We start from the raw sequence: 20,794 nt of genomic DNA, 5'->3' as shown, positions 1-20,794 counted from the left end.
GGCTTGAGAAAGAGATGCCAGCACAATTGCTTAGAATGAGACTCCTCAGCATCTTCCAAAGATTCCGGATTCTGCCCTTGATGCAGTGATTGTACTTTTGACTGGTTTTCTGATTAGAATTTGCCTGGTTTCCTGATTTGAAGAGTGTGTTCTTTCCTTCTGGGAAGGAAAATGGAAGAAAGAACTGTGATGGGTCATTAAGGCTACTCACAAATATTCAGTTCCCTTCCTTCCAGCCATAGAGCAGGGATGGATTCTGCATTCCATCCACATGCTTAAAGTTAAAATCCATTTCAGTGTCCCGTGTTGGTTAATTAAAAGTGAAGCAGAAGTGTGTGTTTTCCCCAGTACAATCTTAAAAGTGCCCTACTCAGTATACATCTTTTCTCTGTACGATGAATCTGTCTGGTCTAGGTTTGTTGTGCCAACAAGAACCCATGTTTTAAAGGCTCAATATTCAGCCCTCAAAGCTAATAGGATGCAGTGGCACCTTTGAGAGGAAGGACCTAGCAAAGGAAGTCAGATCACAGGAGTTTGCCCTAACATAGAGTAGCTCTGTCCTCTTCTTCCTCTGTTTAGCACACTGTGGCGTAAACATTTTGCTGCACCATCCATTCATGCTGTAATATGCACCTCATCACAACCCCAAAACAATAGGGCCAGCTGACCATGGACTGAGCCTTCTGAAACCGTGAGCCAAAGTAAAACTTCCTTCTTCATAAATTGATGGTCCTAGGCATTTTGTCAGTGTGAGAGCACTAACTAAACACAGTCTCAGCTGCAGGTTGCAGCCTCGCCATTCTTGAGTGAGGAGTGAGGCAAAACAATTCAAGTGGCCCTCGGAGCACTCATATTAGGAAGAAGAAATAAACAGTGTTTGGTGCTGCTTATTACTGCTGCATAGCCTGACCTGTTTGACGAGTTCAGACAATGATGTGTATTCTTTGTTAAAAAGTGCAATTAAAGATTATCTGCATCGTTACATTTGTAATAAAGTAAAGGAAGAGCAGGGAGATGTCTAGAAATCAATTAGAAGAAAATGTAGAAATTGGCCAGGGAAACAATGATGAGAATCTGTCCAAACTGTTCTGTAAAAATTTTATGTTTATCCAAAAATGACTAAGTTACCCCTCGGTAGCTCAGGTCATGTAAAAGAGGACTCATTATAATCCACTAAACTGGAAAGACGGGAAGACAGGATATGAGCCAGTTCTCTAAATAACAAGGATTAACTTCTTGGACATTTTCTGACTTAATAGCTCTTGGTGTTTAAAAAATTAGAATGAAAAAAAATAAGTATCTTTTTCTATTGGTACCAGTGACCAAAACTTCTATGTGACATAAGAAAGTTATTGACCTTAGGATTCCTCAATACATAATTATTAAATAGAAAAAGTAAGCAAGTTAATAGACAATTGAACAAATCTATATCATTGATTTGAACTGAGAAAATATCATTTTTATTATGTGCAACACATTTTAATAGTCAAGTAGAGGAAGTTAACACTTCCTGTTACACACATATTACACATAAGCATTTCGTTCTTTCTGATATTTGTTGATTCCATCATTAGAATTGCCCATATGAACCCTGGTCTCCGACTCCAGGGGCTGAGTTTGAAACTTTATTGTCTCGGCTTCTATGAAAGCCGTTGCCTGCTAATTGGGCTACAAATCTTCATCTTTTTTTTTTTTTTTTTTTTTTGTCTTTTTCATTTTTATCGGTACCGGGGATCGAACTCACGACCGCCTGCTTGCAAGGCAGGTTCTTATGCCACTGAGCTAAACCTCCAGCCCCAAATCTTCATCTTTACACTGGAATCCATCTCACCATATCTTTGAATGTAAAATAGCTTGGGCCACTTGCCAGTTAAAAGAAAAACACATGGCTTTAGTTAGAACAGAATCAAGATCAATTCCTTAGCTAGTTAAATGAAAGGTCATTTGTGTATTTATATTTTCCAGGGGAATTTTAGTCAGGTACTGAGTTCCTTCCATCATTCAGCATACTCACTTCTGGTGAGTATATCATGATCATGCATAAACTGTTCATCTTAGCACATACGATTCATTCGGCAAATGCCTAGACACATGCAGGAAGATCAGTTAGCAAAACATAGTATTACTTGACTACTAGAAGTGTCCACTGGAAAGTGAGGAAAGTGAAGTCCAGAGATAAATAAGTCTGTGTCTGCACAAGGAATAGCTCTGAAGGCTCCACTGGAACCTGAGACTGCCTGACTCCAAAGTCACAGCAGGTAGGACAGCAGTGACTTTCTTGGCATCTGCAGGCCAAGCTATAACTGGACAGCTTTACCTAAAACTCACCTAGTTAAAGGCATTACAGTGATTTGTTATGCACCTCTTGCCTTAAGGAGGTTGAGCTCATGGAAGATAAAGTATGTAGCTTACTGAGTGTTAGGGATTCTTGAATCTGGTGATCAAGCAAGATAAACGTTCAGGAAAAGAAAGGTGGGTACAGGAGAAGGAGGGAAAGGAGAGGTGCTGAGTTCACTGTGTGTGGGAGAGGAGAAAGAGAAAGGGAGTCAAGGCAGATTTCAAAGCACAGGCATGTAAACAATGTAACATTCCTTAAGCATGTAAATTTTAGAGAGCTATTTTTATATTCCTAAACCATTGCAGAGGACCTGACGGACATCAGACATAACGAGAAGGCAGAAGGTTATTGTGGATGAGAATAGAAATAACTGGGCATTTTTATTTCACTTAAACAAGATAAACGCATCTTTGTGAATACCGCAGCTTCCATGGCTGCCTCTCTAAGGTGTGATGGTGGTGCAGCCATGTTTTAAGTAGAGTCAGAACTAACTGATGGGGGAAAGGTTGCCAGTGCAATACATTAAAAGGAAGAAAATAAAATTCAGAGTGCCAGGACTGACTCACAGAGGAAATACACACTGGCTTTGAACAAAGAGTATTTGTATGAAAGCATTATTCGAGATACTTTAAAATATTACTAGAATACTATTGGATACTTCATTAACATTGATCAAAGAATGCTTTCATAACTGCAGAATGTCTTCAAGCACTTAGGAGCTAGGTCAAATATAATATTGATTAATATCAGGGATTGTGATTTTTTAAAAAGTCCCAGGGTAAACCTGGTTTTAAAAACTGGGGCAGTCAAGGATTTAGCTCAGCAGACTAAGCGCTTGCCTGGCAAACACAAGGTCATGCGTTTGATCCCTAGTACAAAAAAAAAAAAAAAAAAAAAAAAAAGCTAGGGCAGAAGTGCATTCTGCACAGTTTCCCAGAAAATAATGACACTCTCCACAAAGGCTGCATTGCCTGGCATATCTATGTACATATCCTGGTTGTAGGCAAACTGGGATGCATCTAGACTCTAAATGTTTCTCCTCAGTTCCATTTCAAATAACAATGGGTATAAAAGCAAAAGAAGAGACTGGAGAAGCATAAACTCTCTCTCTGGTTTTGTGCAGTGTGACTGCAGGAAGTGTTGAATACCCTGAAGACATCAAATGGAAAAGCCATCAGGATGAGCTCCGCTGTGAGCTATGGGAACAATTCAGAGGCAATGGATTGTGCTCAGAATGGAAATTTATCTTTGTGGAATTCTAAACAGGGAGAAAGGGCATCCAAGGTTAGCCAAACAGGCTAAGAAGTGGTATTAGCTCAGTATGTGAGCCAAGAGGGAAATGCTTACAGGGTAAACAAGCACCTAAGGCTCTCCAAAGATCTATTTTAAGAGCACAGTTTGCACAAACTTTCTAATCTATTTTACTACAGATAAGAGTAAAATCAAGGCTACCAGTCTTTTTCTTCTGTTATACCCAGGAAATCAGTTTTGTGCCAAACCAAAAATACCAGTTAGGCATTTTCAGAGTGACCGTGGTTTAATTTGGTTTAATACCAGATTGTGATTGACTGATAAACAGCTGTTTACTGAGAACCCACATGGACACAGCCACACACCACCTAGATGATAATTCCTTAGTGGGAATGCCTGAGAATGGGCTGTCCTGGATCTGTTCAGTTAGTGCTTACCTGGAAGAAAAGCACTGAGAAAGAAAAAGTTGTGAACAACCTCTAATTCTCAAGCTCCAGCAGCCTCATTAAAAGTGGTATCAACTTTGGTTTTCAGAGTGCTCCATAGTCATGGACATTACTTCTTGGTTTCCTGCTTACTCTTCAGGAATTTGTGTTTTGCATCCAGTTTTAAAATATAAATATTCAGGAAATGTTAACTATTTTTAAAAAAAGAAAGAAACAGACACACACACACACACATTTTCAGCAATCGGATTTATGATGCTTTTGTTCTCTAATACTTGTCATGTGGCATTTAAAATAAACAAAGGTAGCACAGGAGCACAAGGGAATTTAAAACTTTGCCTATCCCATTGCCTGCTTCCGAGATGTAAACATTACTTTCTAGCTGTTACATATGACATTATAAATTTATCTTGATAAATTTACTGAGTGCGTGTATAGAATTCTTTCCATAAACTGCCATCGAAGTTGGGCCACAGGCTTAAAAACAAGGAATCCAGCCAACCGTGGACTGAAAGTGCTAAACCATGAGCCAAAACAATCCTTTTCTTAAGTTATTTATACCAACTTTTTGGTCATAGCAATTCATGTATTTTTAGTGTAGTTTCTGGGACTCAATATATTCTAATGATATTCCAGTCTCTAGGTATCCTAATTATCATTTTGATTCCTCTTTGACTTAGAAAATACCTAAATACTTAAAATTTTAAAATGTTATGCAAGGTGTTTGGATGTTTTGGAGGGTTTTATAATTTATTTTTAATGTCTGTCACACATCAAATTCTGGCTTAACTTTAGACATCGTAGATTTTTATCAATATTTTCTGTCCCCTAAAAATGACACTTGCTATTGTGATTGTAAAAAGCCTAGGAAGTCAGGAAGGGATATTTCTGGGGGCCCCTGGGGTGGGGGTCTTTCTCAGCTCCCAGTGCCTTCGGTTCTCTCTCTCTCTCTCTCTCTCTCTCTCTCTCTGCCTCCCTCCCTCCCACCCCGCCTTCTGCTCCTGCCTGCCATAGGGGAATGGGTTTCCTCATCCTTGTCCCCAACCCTCAATGTGATGTTTCTGTTTCACCAAAGACCAGAGAGCTAAAATAAACCATTCCTCCTGTGAGCTGCTCATGCCAGGTGTGGTCACAGTGACAAAAAAATGACCAATGCAAACGAGTGCCTTAAACGCGGCAGTAGTGTTTAAAGTGATGAACTGAGTAAACCTGATGATTGTGTGCTTTGCTGATTTTTATATTTTTCCCATTTTTCTCTGATTCACTTCTGACAAATAAGCTGAAATCGGTTAGAGTTTTGCTTGATCAGTTTTCTTTATAATTTCATCTTTTGTCTTGTTTTATGCATTTTGAAGTTATGCCTTTAGAGGTGGATAATCTTAGTGTTGTTTTATTTGTCCGAAGAATTTTTAAATTATCTCAGTGATTAACTGTACCATTCGTGTTTCTGTGTACATTTAAATTGAATGTTTCCTTTAATATTCCTATACCACATAAACTAATCATTTTAGATTAGCTTTTGCTTATTATTTCCTTTTTAAAAATATTAGTATCCTTCCTGTATAATCCTTCCTATAGGTTATGTATAATTTAACTTGTTATTTTTTCATTTATAGGATTTTTTTTTTCAAAATTAGTGGCATGTGTTTGCAGCCCAGGAAATTTATATTCACTTGGGGGTATTGGCCTATATATCATATCCTCATTATCTCAATCCCCTCTATTCCCCAACTACAAAATGTTCACCTTTATTTGACTCTTTAATTTGTTAATAACTGTTTCTCATGTGACAGAAACTGTGATTTTAACTTTGTATGTCTGCCTTATTTCAATTAACTAGAGATACATCCATTTTATTGCAAATCTCTCAACTTTATCCATCTTAATGGCTGAATAAAATCCCACTGTGTATATATACCACATTCTGTTTACCCATTCATTCACAGATGGGCATCTAGGCTTCTTCCACAGCTTAGTCGTTGTAAACGGAATGCTGTGAGCATAAGCATGCATGTATCTCTATAGCACAATGTCGTAACACTTTCAGGAATATCCCAGGAGAAGTGTAACCGGGCTATATGGAATTTCAGTTTTTAGTTTTTTGAGAAATCTCTCTACTGATTTTCATAGTTATTGTATTAGTTTTGCACTCCTACCAACAATGTAGAGGGACGCCTTTTTTCTACAATTTGTTTTTTCTATTATTTGTGACAGTCATTTTGGTTTGAGTAAGATGAAATCTTAGGGTTACTGTGGTCTGCATTTCTCTTACAGTTGGAGGCACCTTTTATGTACGTGCTGCCCACTTCTTTTGTAAGTGTCTATTCTGCCCATTTGTGAGGTGGGCTATTGGTCTGGGGGAGTCGAATGTTAAGTGCTGTGTGCAGTCTGCGTGTCGGTCCTCTGTCAGGAGAGTAGCTAGCGGTTCCCTCCCTCCCGCAGCTGTCTTCAGTCTGCTGCCTGCACGCGTGGCTGTGCCAAAGCCTTTTAATTTCAAGTAGTCTCATTTGTTAATTGCACTATTAGACCTTTGATAAGGAAAGCTTTTCCCTGTGACTTGAAGTGTTTTCTTATAGAAATTTTAGTTTCTGTTTTTATATACAAGTCATTGAGGACTTTATTTTCTGACTAACGAGTTTAGTATGTGTTTATTGTGGTCATGCTTGTGCTTGGAATTGTTTGTAGTTTTTGATTATTCATGTATTTATTGATTGCTTTCCCAATCATTATTGTTAGAATGTCATTCTTCTTCCCTCCTCTTTGCTATAATAGAAGTGTTTTAATTTAATGTTAAAATGTATACCTAAATTAACAGGCTTCTCTTAGCAATAATAAGGAAAGTTAAGTGGCTTTGTCTTCCATAGTATTATTGTCCTCTATGGGAGCTACATACTGCTTCATTCTTCCCTTTAAGGCATTGTTTCCATTCTAATCATTAGTTTTTACAATAATTTTCACTTGTATTTATTCACGTCATAGTAAGTATTCACATTTTTCCTATTTACTTCCTACCTTTTTGTGTCCTCTATTTCTTCCCTGCTGGGCTCACTTTCCACCTGTATGAGATACACGTTTGACAGATCTTTGGGCAGAATCTACAAGTGGTAAAGTTAGCATTCATTTAAAAAAAAATACACTTTATTCTCCCCCTTGAAAGAGATATGTAATTGGGCATAGAAGTCTAAATTCACATGATATTCCTTAGAAAGTTCAAATTTTAAATCATCTCTGATTTGTTTTTGCTCATAAGACATCTAAGATACAAGTTTGACCTACCTGGAACTGATGCTTTGTGGATGGTGTACGTGAGTCATATTTCATTTGTCTATGTGGGAAACCCAATTATACTAAAATATGTATCAAAAAAGTTGTAATCCTATTATGTAATGAGTGGTCACCTATTCACAGCCCAAAATAATATTCTCTGTTCTGTCGCACTGCACTATCCTATTGCAAATATAAAGCAGTTCTTATTAGTATTATAGCTTTATGAGAAGCCTTGAAATCCAGTACAGCAACTTCTGGAAAGATTCTTCTTTAAGGGTACTTTTTTCTTATCTGAAAGTTGTGTTTCTTTACTATTTTTTATTACAGAAATCTTAGAATACCCCAAAAGAAAATAACAAACCACAGTGTTCGATTGTTCCAATCATTGCATGGATTTGCTTAATCCGGGGCCTTCCAAGTCATCTGTGCAGTGTATTGCTTCTTTTATTCAGGCTGTCTTTGGTGTCTTTCAGAAAGATTTAATGCCTCAGAATTTCTCCATAGAAGTCTTACATGTGTTTTTCTTTCAACTTTTTTTTTTCCTCCTTAGGTCCTTCATATTGTTTTATGTTACACTTTACACATAAATATTTGTTCCCAAACATATTTACTAAGCTTTATAACATTTAATTTCTAAACATTCATTGTTGCTGTAGCACATACATGTTGCTTTACTATTTGGCTACCTGTCAAGATGACTTATTAGTTCTATAATTACACATTAATAGTTTTAGACATTCTACATATGAACTCACACGTCTTCTCAGTAACCGCTCATTACTGTCTTTCAGTGCAGCCCTTAGTATGTTCCCCTCTGTGTCCTGTGTCCTGCTGACATAATGCTGCTGACACCTCATGACGGCATATACACCATTTGCTTCATCTTTTAAAGGGAAAGTCCTTGTTTCACTAGTATGAAGTTGCTTTAGGTTTTATACAAATTTCTCTGAAAGGAGTTTTCCTTTGAAGATAATTGGACAGTTCTATCATGAGTGAAGGTTTTTTTATATCAAATGTTTCTCCCCAAATAACTTGAAAAAAACGCATATGACTTTTACCCCTTAATCTGTTAATACGGTAAATGAGGTCAAATCTGGGGCAAACACTTTATTAATCTTTAGCATATAAGTTATTCCTAAAGGCAAAGGAATTCATAAGCACATATGTGGAAGAGTGCAGAGACAAAGAAAAAGCCAGGACAGAACCCTGAGGGAATTCAGGCTTCTGCAAAGCAGGGGTTGCTGGCATCCAATATTGGCAAAGAATATTTGGAGAAAGAGAAGAAATATTAGAGAACCATGCAGTCAAATAAAATATGTATTGGTTGGCAGCAAGATGGTCCTTGGCAACATTTGCAATAATATCTCACAGCATTGGGAAGGGATTGATGGTTGAGCCCAGAGAGTCCACCATGGGTCCAAAGTGGATGCTGAGACAAGGTCACTGAGTCAGTACACGCAGTAAAAGAAACTACAAAGCGGGGATAAATGTTTTGGAAATCTCTTTTAAATGCACTCAAGAGCTTTGACAGTGCAAACTTCTTAGAAAAGTTGTGGGGAAGAGCTGGACTTCAGATTTAACTTAATATTGAAAGTAAAAACCAACTTTTTCTGGCAACATTTTGAGGGTGATGACCGAGGACAAAATATGCCATCTAAGAATTATCCATGGGCCCGGCCTGTCCTCGGAGTGGGGAAGGAAGATGGATATTCTGCACTTTCTGCTACTCTTTATCTTCTTGTCAGTCTGGCAAGAAGGAAGCTCCCTGGACACCACCCTTTGCAATCCCACGGTCAGTACTGACATAGCCCTCTCATCACTGCTTAGATCTGCAGTTCGGCTGTTGTATCTTGAGAAAATGCTTGCACATCTGTGGCCCTATGCCCTTCAAAGAAAAGGCAGGATTTTCTCATATTCCATAAAGATTCAAGAGCTGCGGCTCTGTGGACGTGAGTGGGGGCCATAGCAACAAGGTGGCTTGAGTGAAACAGTTGCTTAGATAAGAGAAAAGCTGTATCATTAACTTGTCCAACTCTGCCCCTCGGCACGAATGTAAGAGGCTTCTACATTTTCCCAGAAACATCTAGTGTCCAACGCTTTGTTTCTCTTGGGTTCCAATTATGGCTTCGGGGAACAAAAATGGAATACGGTATTAGTAAAAATTGGAAACAGTGTCTGAGGAAAAATTTTAATATTAAATAAGTCCTATTTCTCTGAAATTTAAGTATGTTGTTGGAAGTAAAGTGTTATTTACCCTTGCAAAGACATGGGTAGCAGTGTTAGAAATTTGAATAATCACAGTTTCACAAAATTATTTATAAGAAAGCATTAATATTTCACTTTTAGCTAAATAATTTGCATTTATGAAATGTAATAGCATTGACTTCCTTTTCTATTACTGGTTTATATCTATAAATATTAGAATAGTAAGGCCATGTGTGTTAAATCATGATACCTTGTCATCATGATAACAACCTTGAGTTATCCCTTAAGTGACAAGAAACTATGACAACATTTTAAAGGAGAAAAAAGATAGCAGCTGGCTTTGAATGTAAAGAAATGATTCTCAGTGATATAAGGACATATTTTAACCAAGTACTTGGCTATGAAATGTTGAACATATTCAAACAGTAAAACATCATCTATGACAATTGTACATACTCTGTAGTGATTACTACAATCATGTTGGTTAACACACCTATCACACCCACGCAGCACACTAGATTCTCAGAAATTGCTCTGTTTATCACCCAAAGCTTGACCATTATCTCTCTTCTCCTCCCCCAACCAGCTGACTGCAGCAGTCGACTCACATTCTGCCTTTATGATGCCAACTTGAAAGACTCCTGTATTGGGGAGGCCACACAATATTTGTCCCTCTGTGTATGGTTGTTTCACTTAGCATAATATCTTTTTTTTTACTTAAAGAGAGAAAAAAAGAAAGGAAATAAAATTAAAAAAACCAAGCAGTAAAAGGGTACAAATAATACAGAATTTCAAGGAAAAAATACAGTAAGCTATCACTAGTCAATAGGTTACATATTATCATCATCTTTGAAATAGCATGTAAAGTGAACATTCATACAGTGAGATTGCAGACAGTACTGATCAATGATCAACAAAAGTTCAGTAACATGGATTTCCATCCTACACACTCAAACATACATGCAGTTATATCCCTTAGACCACCTTCCTTTCCTCTCTTTTTAATAACAATTACACTTTTTGGTTTTTTTTACTCCCACAATTCTTATTATTTTTTTGGAGAGAATAAAACCTAACGTGGCTACTTAGCATAATATCTTCCAAGTTCATTCATGGTGCTGCAAATGGCAGGATTTTTCTTTTTATGGGTGAATAATATTCCACAGTGTATCTGTAGCTAAGTGCCTTCATCTATTCCTCCGTGGATACTAGGCTGATTTTACCTATTGACTAAGTGGTGATACACATGGGCACACAGACATCACTTTGATATACGCATTACACTTCCGTGATATATGTGCAACAATAGGGCTGTTTATCAAATGATTGCTCAACTTTTTGAGAGATCTCTAATTGTTATGCATAGCAGCTGTGTTAATAATGCACAGTCCAGTCACAACATGCAAGGATTCCTCTTTTCACAGCCTCACCACGCTGGTTATACTGCTGTCTGATGAAAATGACCTTTGCAGTTTCTCTCCCTTATCAGGAAAACAGAGGTTAAAAAAACCACATAGTTTAGTGGTATTTTGGAAACATTAAATGAGTTAAACAGAACACTTGCAATTCTTCCTCGCACTCAGCAGATGCTTTCTAAGGCTTAAGAATATTTACAAATATACTGTAGGGAAAGCAGAAGGTGATTTAGGGCAATCATGAGGGTTTTGTTTTTTAGCTCAACCAATAAGATTAGTGATGATGTTATTTGCCGCAGTCATGGGGCTCAAGGAGTTGAGAGCCGGGAGAAGCCATGCATGTACAAGACAGTGTGCTGGCTGACCTTACCTAAGGGAGTTCCATGCCTGGGATTCTGTGACAGGCGAGAGTGGGAAGAAGAGGGGTCCAGCGACAAGGAAGGAGAAGAGCAATCAGCATGGCAGGAGGGGAACCCGAAGGGAGATGTGAAAGCCACCTGAGGACATGTCTTAAGAATGAGTCGGCGGGCACTCTTGGACTTTCATGAGGTCAGGTGAGATGACAGAAAGTTGACTATGGCATCGGACCATGTGAAGGTCCTTGTGACTCAGGATTAAATGGTTTCAGAGAAGTGCTGGGAGTGTGGATATACTGAATAGACTCAAGAGAAAGGGCAGAGGGAATGTCAATATAAACACATTTTCCTTCATCTGTCAGCTTCTCAAGCTTGTTTTATCTTAAATCTCTTTCATTAGGGATAAGGTCTAATATGTTCCTCATTAGATATGCAGGGCTCAACATATATTGGGTGTTTAACAAGTACTTTTTGCCTAATGAATGTCAAATAAATTAGTGAATAAAAGTGACTGACTTCAAAGCCATGTTCAGCCCTAACACAGCTGACCGTCGGCCTCTTCTTTCCTAGAAACTATGCTTTCTTCTTTCCACAGCTACTTTTCACTTTTTTTTTCTTACCCTGGTGATACTCTGGGATTTGTGAACCAGAAATCACTATTCTTGTTCTCCTGTCATATTTTCCTCCTAGCGCAAACCCTTAGAAAAGCCTGGGGGACAATTGGCTCATTCTGGGATTGTATAGATAAAGGGTAGAAATCATACGACAAAACTAAAAAGAACTCTTAGGGCAAGATCAAATCATGCTATGCTTTAGATCAGCAAGTCCATGCCACCACTGAGTCAACTTCTGATGATACCACTATAAGGTGTGGTCAAAACTTGGTGAATGTTTAAATTTTTAGAAATCATCACAGTAAGAACACATGTTTCCCATAATCCCTCTTAAAACACTCCACTGTGATAGCAACACACTCGTCCCATCATTCTTGACACTTTCTGAAACAGTTGTGGAAGTCCATCCTCATGAGTGTCTTTTAAGAGGTGTTGCAAACATAGAGTGAATTCAGATGTTTAGTACTATCCAGAGAAAGGCAGGCTCATAACACATTACAGTGAGTCCTCATCCAGTTCATTTACTGGATCTGGTACCTGCCAACTTCGGACCCTTCATCAAAGTAAAAATGCCCATGAAAAGTGAACATTTTTAATCCATTCAGGATATCCATGCAGCCAGGACAATGCAATTAAAGACACTTGTGAAAGAAGAATTCCAGAATTGTTTTCAAAAGAACAATGGGCAAATGTGTTTGAAGAGTCTTTTGAGGGGGATTAGTGGAAATAGGTATTTCATTGTAAAGCCATTTTAGATTTAAGCAGTCACTGTACCACCCATTCTTATTTTTATAAGGAAGAAATAAATCCTTTGTTACACAGTTAGCCACACCTGCTGCTGCAAGAAATACCATGCACAGTCTTGGAGAGGTCAGGGATAGATTAACACCTTGTTTTCTTCCTCTTTTTCTTCTGCCCTTCTAACTCCAGCTCCGAGGCATCATGCTGCTTTGGTAGGAGGGCTGTGGGTCTATGTGAGACTAGGGAAGATGAACCTGGCAATATTTTCTAAATATGCATGTGAGTACTGAGGCCCAGAATCACAGGTGCTACATAGGCTTTCCAGGTTGTGTCATAGACCTGCCCCTGCCCGTTGGGAAGTGAAGGCTGCCTTACGTGCAGTCACCAAGCTGAGTCACTAATGAGCACTTTCTCGGAGGAAGTGTCTGTAGACAGGCCAGCCAGTGTTTGTTTTGGAGACTGTATGCCCGGGAAAAAATGAGGAAAACATGCCTGAGACTGAGTCCTCTCTAATGACCAGGTACAGTTTCTGGCCAGCTCACTTGTGAGTATAGGGGCTGTGATTTATTTTCTTTCTTTCTTTCTTTCTTTCTTTCTTTCTTTCTTTCTTTCTTTCTTTCTTTCTCTCTCTTTCTTCTTTCCTTCCTTCCTTCCTTCTTTCCTTCCTTCCTTCCTTCCTTTCTTCCTTTCTTTCTTTCATGTTGAAGTCCGAGGAAAGAAGCGGCCCAGTGTTTCTGCTTAGCAGAGTGGTTCTGTGTGAGTGGTGCAGTGCCCCTCTCGGCTGATCGGCTGATGTAGTACCTTAGAGGCTCAGAGCTGAGAAGCTTCCGAGGAGGAATTTCTCACCCACGGGTCTGAGAAGCACCAGCAGTGCAGGGTGCCTGTGCCCTATGAAGTAATACACTTTCTATTTTGCATTCCACAAAAAACCTGAGGCCACTTGTGCCATTATATTTGGTTGAATATAGAATGGGCATGGTGGAGAGGCCAGGAAATGTGCTTGCAGAGTTACTGGGTGGGGCGCGAGCCTTAGCTGACAAAAACTTCAGGGGAACAGGGACAAGGCTGCCTCCTACAGCCCTTCCCAGCCCCCTCTGGCTTTGCACGATGCGGTGGGGCAGTGGACAGCTTCCGTCTGTCCTGGTCTTCCTGGAGTGCCAGTTCTGTACCCAGTTGCTGAGAGCCACTGGATGCCTAAATGGGAAGCCCCATGAGGTCCAACCCACAGCAAGGTGGAGGAGCTCCTAGCTGGAATTTGGTGTCCTGGGGTAGCTGGCATTTGGGACATGTTTTCAGCCCAGGCTCAGTCACCTACGGCTCTGCTACTGGCTCTCAAATAGCTTAGTAATGGTCTGGAATATTAACTATCACCATTTTTTCTACTTAAGCTTTTAAATTTTTATTTTTCATACTTTTGATTTTTGATGAACATGCATTAATTGTACATATCAGTGTGTTCAGTGTGATGTTTCCACACGTGCGTAGGCTGTGCACTGATCAAATCCAACCTTCCTTTGTTCATCCACACCCGTGCACACCCATGTCACACTCTGCAGACTCCAGCCACCACAAGTCTACATTCAGGCAGAAATCAAGGAACACGCAAGAACCATTCTGTTTCTGTGATTTTTTTGGTTTTTGTTTTTCGGAGGATTTTTTTAGCTTCATATGAACAAAACATGGTACTAACCTTTCTGAGTCCAGCTTGTTTCATGTAGCAAAACACCCTCTATTTCCATCCATTTCCTGAAATAACAAGATTTCATTCTTTTTTATGACTCACTAATATTGTCATATATGCATATATTATATGTATAATATATGGAGATATATAATATCTCCATAAATGGGATATTATATATATATATATATATATATATATATGTATGTATATAGTTTTCTTTATCCATTCCTCTATTCATGAGCCCTTAGGATGATTAAATGTATTTGCTAATGTGAATAATCACATTTTTAAAAGTCACTTTTAATAGAGAAGTGTGAACACTGTAAGAATAGAATAGTAAGAAGGCTACATACTTATTTTTCTTCCGCTAATAAGAAGTGGTGTTAGCCCTGTGAGACCTGGAGCCCAGTGTTAGGTCCACAGCCCACACTCTTTCCCTCAGTCCACCCTGCTGCTAGGAAAACAGCCTCTGACAGGCTCTGATAAAGACCCCCAAAATCAGAGAACAATGCCTCTTGCAAGGTTCTATATATTCCCTAATTACAAAGAAAAGATATAGTGTATAAAACTGGTCAAACATAGTATGAAAACAGGTTAAAGTTTCAGAGTTGAGCCTGGCAGGGGGCTCACACCTGTGTTCACAGAACTCTGGGAGGCTGAGGTCAGTGGATCCAAGTGCAAGCCCAGCCTGGGAAACTTGTCATCTTAGTGAGACTCTGTCTCAAATAAAATAATTTTAAAAGGGCTGGGCTGTAGCTCAGTGAGAAGGCTTTGGTACAATCCCAAGTGTCACCAAAAAGATCCAAATGCAAATAAGGGACTCAAAGAGATATTTGTGCATCCATATTGATAGCAGCATCATTCTCACTTGTCAGGACATATGCAAGCCACATGTCCAAAGTGTATGCTACAACGGAATTTTATTCTGCCCTAAAACGTGAGAAACTCCGGTACAGAGTTATTCCCTGGTTGGATCCTGAGAACATCTTGCTAGGTGAGATAAACCTATCATTTATTGATGCATCACAAAAGAGCAAACAGTGCATGAGGCACCTGGAGCAGTAAAGGTAGACACGGAAAGAATCGCAGCAGACGGGATGAAAGGAGGAGGAATAAGGAGGCAGTGTTTGATGGGTGAGAAGTTTTGGCTGTGCAAAATGAACTCTGTGGATGGGCGGTGGTGATGACTATGTGACAGTGAAGGCTATTGAATTGGTTAAATAGTGCATTGTATGTTCCCTGTGGCACAAATATCCTCCAGGACTCAATTGTGACATCAGCTACACACACACACACACACACACACACACACACACACACACACACACACCAGCGAGCTTTCCTGAACTCCCTTAGCCTGGATAATGTGTCCCTACTTGAGTCGCTGTCATGGTTTATGTCGGTGGCCTCCAGGCCTCGTGCATTTACATTGTGCATTTGTGATGGTTCATTGTCTAGAGCTCAAATTTGGGATGTGAGTGCTACACTGGCCTAGGGATGGAGCCAGCATACAATGTAGTGGTGGGAAGAAGGCGTGTCTCTCTCTCTTGCTGGTTTCTGCCTTGCTGTTTGCAGCCGCCATGAACTGTGGCCCTGCCATGCCCCCCCGCCTTGGAGTCAACTGAGTATGGACTGAAACCTCCAAAAATTGTAAGAAATAAACCTTTCCCAACTTTGGGCTTCAGGTATTTTGTCTCAGTAGTGAGTAAAAAGTAACTAAGACAGTCACTATCTATGCAGCCTTACAGTAACCTGTATTTCCCCCACCCCAGCATGTACTGTACTTTATTTAACTTGGTTTTTGTTGCTGTTGGTGTTTGTTTGTTTATATCCACCCAAAGCTTACCAGCTCCGTGAAGGAATAACCTCTGTGACCTGATACACTGCCTGGCACAGTGCCTGACCCCTAAGGTAGGCAATCACTAATACTGATAGAATAAATAAACCAATGAAGGATCGTATTTCATTCTGTGCAGATATCTGTGCAGAATTTTTCATCTGGCCTTTTATGGGTCCCATGAGGAAGACTAAGCAGATCGTGAGGCTTCCATTCAGCAGCTATAGAAAGTGAAGTCTGAAAACCTCACAAGACAAGCATGTAGATCCACACAGACAGAAAGCAGTGCAATCACCCATGTGATGAAAAAAAAAATTAAATAAAACCTTATAACCTTGACCTGCCAGGAACTTCTCCTGCCTAAAGGCCTTCTCTTGTGTCTGTTGGAAAGCAAACTGCACCAGCACACTGCTGCCTCCTCCTGCTCCCAAACCACCCTGCCCTTGTCCAGAATTCACCTGAGGTGGCAAGCACTTTCCAGGTTAATAAAGTCTCCTCTACCCACATCCTTATGCTTCTTTCCCTCACGACCCACTATTTGTTTCAGCACAATGTAAGGATGTGGTCTGCAAGCTCACGCACCCAAAAGCCAGTGCAGGGAAGAAGCTGATGTCCTCAGGCAGTGGCATTAGACCTCACAGTCTTCTAGGACACATCAGAAGTGCTTCCCTTCTGCCTGGTTGCCTGGCGCGCCTCACAGGGCTGCCCCTAGCTCCCCCAGAGTTAGTGTCGTGCCAAGGCACCTGCTGAGGGTAGCTTTTCTCCACCAGGAGCTGAACCACTGTCCCAAGTCTGCTTCTGATGCCAAGAATTATTTCACAAATCAATCATTGCACTCTGATCCTTATCTGAAGGTCTTCTTTTGTTGAAGATCTGCTTTTGGGAAAACCAATCTAGAAGACTGACAAATTCACTTCAGATAAAGACAGGAGGAAAGAACAGTGCTATTCAGACCACCAGGTGCGATGGAGAGCATGCTGTCCCAGCCTCAGTCTAGCCTGGGGCACAGACTCGGAAACCATTGCTCTGCGCCCACGTGGTCTTCCCACGGCTCCCGGCTCCCCCAGGCACTGACCTGCTGCACACTGGCAGCAGATGCAGAGCCACCGGTTTCCAATCTCCATGCTGGTTCCTTCTGTGCTTTGTTTATCACAAAGGATGGAAATTACTGACCAGAGTCCCCTGGGGAGACAGAAGTTGCGTAAGATCCAGGGTCCTCACTCCATTAGCCCGCAGATAAAGCCAGCGGGGAAATAACACATTAACTCCCAGACAGCCACATGCAGCTTGGACGGCTGAGAAAAATGGAAGGAGGACTGGTCTGCACAGCAGCATGCGAACCACAGGCAGCACCAGATGCCCTTGTGCGCTCTTGCACAAGATGTTCCTGAAACCAGTCTTCCCAGACTTTCTGACATGTGTGTTTATCCAAGAGACTTTCCTCTGAGATCTAAAGGTCAGCTGTGCAGTCCGTGCCAACATCACCACCTCCTTGAAGTGCCCAGGTCCACCGTGTCCTCTCTTCCCCTTTTGCTGGCTGTGAAGATGGTTTTCTCACTGGTGCCACCTGGCCACCAGCTTCCCCTTTTCTTCTCCTGCTGACTGCTCTGCCAAATGCTCCAGGATTCCGAGAAGAATCATAGATCCAGAGGTTCCCTGACCACTGGGTTGCCCTTGATGAAAATATGGGAACACTAGTGACTCCTGTCTTTCCTCCATACCCCACACTAAGTGGGGTGCCAGCCTCTCAGCAGAGGCTCACTGAATGTTGGAGTTCTTGAATGTGGGCACGAATGAATTAATGAGCAGGTGCATAATTCTTCCAGCCTGAAGAGTTCAGGCTTATGCTATGAATATATTTCCTGAATAACTAGCTCTGGACAAAGTGGGTGCTCAACAACTGTGAATTAATGTGTAAATAATGGGCCTGAGAAGACTTGGCTGAGGCTGAATCGCTGCAAGGGCCTGCAGATGTTCCCTGGCATTGCTGGGTGAATGAGCTGAGTTACTGCAACCTCATATAAGCGAATCTTTATGAGCACGCTGAAGAGACTGGTAAGACATCTTTTCAGATGGGTTTTCCATTCTAGAGAGTACTACTTTCCTATACCTTGTTGTATGTTAGTTTTTGAGGTAGTAACGTAAGGCTAGACCATAAGAAAGAGCCAGAGCTGCTGCTGGGATTCAGATACATGCCTTAAATTACTAGCCATGTCCATGTGGTCTTAAATGCAGGCCGCTGGTATCCAAGGGGAGTGTCTAGCCATGTTACCTGTAGGACACTCTGGACCTTCAGTACACGTTATAAAGCCTTCATAAAGTAATAGGTACAACCATTCATTGTTGTCTGTAAATATTTGAAAGTTTCAAAATGCTATATCAAATAATTTCTTATTTTGCTTTATAATGATACTATAGAATTGAGATAGTCTGGTTTTCTACTTTCATAAAGCATTGACTATTTCAGGAATTTGTATAAATAATGTACCTGAGTCAACATTTCTTAGACTTCATAATGATGTGAAAATAATTTACATACCAGTAGCTATTTTTTGAGCATTTAATATGTAGTGAACTTTATCAAATGCTTTATGTACACTTATATATTCCTCAAATGTTGAAGATTCTTAATATTTTTAGCTTATATATGAAGACACAAATATTTATAAAGGTAATTCCAGCAATGTATTTGTCTAGTTGTGAATCGGAAAACATAGTCTCACATTTGAGTCTGTCTGAATTAAAACCCTTCACTGTTAATTACTCTCCTAGCATGTGAGTGGAACACTTGCACAAAGCTAAAATTAGAATCATCATTTAAAGAGAGACTTGGAACAGTAATAACTATCATCACACTGTGCTAAGTGCATTATGCAAATTAGATCACTTAGGGTTAAGCTGTGTATCATACAAATCATGTCTTATCTCCCTCTTATGTCAGTGTAAAAATCTTAGCTCCTTAAGGCCTTGTGACTTGCCCTGGGTGATCAGCAAGCAGGTGATAGGCCTCAAGCTAGCTACCATACCCTTAACATACTCGTGTCTCAGAAGGTGGGGAGCCCATACTATGATGAAGCTGAGTAATCTCCAAGTGTGTTCAGACAGAGGGCACACATCACTGTCAGGCAGGCACACATCACCCCAGCGCACATGATGCCAGTGGAGATCACACGAGAGCCTGGATCCACCACCACACGAGAGTGCTAAGCTGCCTCTTCCTCATTATGCTGTAGGGGTATCGGGGCACACAGCAGCCAGTCTCATCTAGAAGTGAAGAGACCTCCTCATCATGGTCTCTGTGAGGAGAAGTCACAGGGCACTGTGACTCTGTCCAATCAGGACTTTACGGGCAGACACAGTTGCAGGGCAAAAGCTCTGTAGCCACAATGGAAACAAGACTTTACTCCGGGAGGAAAGGTGGATTTCTAGCTTCCCAGCAGGAATGGGAAGATACTCTTCTGATGAAACAGCATCAGTGGGGATTTGCCACCCTCGAAATTTTAAATAAAAGCCAGAGGCATTAATATAATTATGAATTTCATTATAAGATACTTGTAATACAAATACCAGTGAAATATCAATTTGAAAACATTAACAGATGCAAAAAAGGAGGTGACAGAAGCATCTGACAGAGGTTTTAAAGCAGCCGTCACAAGTAACATAACTCAACAGCAAGTCCAGACATACTTAAACAGAAGATACAAAGTAACAGTAAGGAAATAGAAAAAGAGCCTACTGAAAATTATACAACTGAAAAATAATCAAATTCTTAAAAACAGTGGATGAGCTCATAGCCAGAATAGATGAGAAACTAAATAAAATCTAAGCTAGAACACCAGAAATTACCCATTCCATAGTAAATAAAGTGATGGTGAACAAGAGAAAAGAAAAAATATAAACAGAACCTTCGGAATAATAAAAATGAATTTTTGATAAGTGTATCATTAGAATCCTGGAAGATGAGGAGAAAAATGCTAGGGCCAAAAAAAGACACTCAAAGGAATAGCGGCTGAATGCGCTCTACAGTCAGCTGTGAACACAAACTTGCCGACTCGAGAAGCTGCGCCCACCTCAACCTGAATGCAAAACTCCACAGCAGACACACAGCATGCGACCTTCTAAAACCCAGAGACAGAAAGGTTTGAAAAGCAGCAAGACCTGACGTGTGCTAAAGAAGAAAATGAGTAGACAGACAACGGATTTATAATCAGAATATAAGGAGGTCAAAAGGAAGTGAATCACCGTTTAAAATTTTTAATTGTTTATTGGTGTGATTTAGACACCATGCTCACATTCCTCACAGGAAAGCCATGTACGCTGTGTCCTTTTTTCTTTCCAATCCCATTGCGCCCCTCCAACCGCTCTGCCTCTCTACATTTATGAAGCTTTGTTTTCATTTTATCCTTCTTTTATTCTTTTTCTCCTTCTTCCTTTCCTTCCCTCTTTCTTTTGAACCATTTCTTCCCATTTCACTGTCCTGTTATATGCTTTGGTCCTTATTTACAGTTTCAGTTTCTTGTGCCCAAGAAACAATACAATGTTTACACGTGTGTCTGATTTGTTTCACTTAAGAGTATGTGCTCAAGGTGCATCCATTTACCTAGGAATGTCTCAAGTGTATTCTTCTTTGAGTAGTAGTC

At 40.2% G+C, this 20,794-nt stretch overlaps 1 long non-coding RNA gene across 1 annotated transcript; it reads right to left on the bottom strand.

The window, feature by feature from the left end:
• Window positions 1–8,394: 8,394 nt before the first annotated feature.
• LOC134473901 (uncharacterized) lies at window positions 8,395–10,510 on the bottom strand. The gene is made up of 2 exons (XR_010044381.1): window positions 10,116–10,510; window positions 8,395–9,426 (listed from the first exon to the last, which is right to left on the bottom strand). It is a non-coding gene; the product is annotated as an uncharacterized LOC134473901 (long non-coding RNA).
• Between the last annotated feature and the right edge of the window lie 10,284 nt (window positions 10,511–20,794).

The sequence above is a fragment of the Cavia porcellus genome, unplaced genomic scaffold (assembly GCF_034190915.1).
Source record: "Cavia porcellus strain 051 isolate PalLab524CR breed Dunkin Hartley unplaced genomic scaffold, mCavPor4.1 scaffold_29, whole genome shotgun sequence".
NCBI lineage: Eukaryota > Metazoa > Chordata > Mammalia > Rodentia > Caviidae > Cavia > Cavia porcellus.
This window is presented reverse-complemented; position numbering and strand designations above follow the sequence as displayed.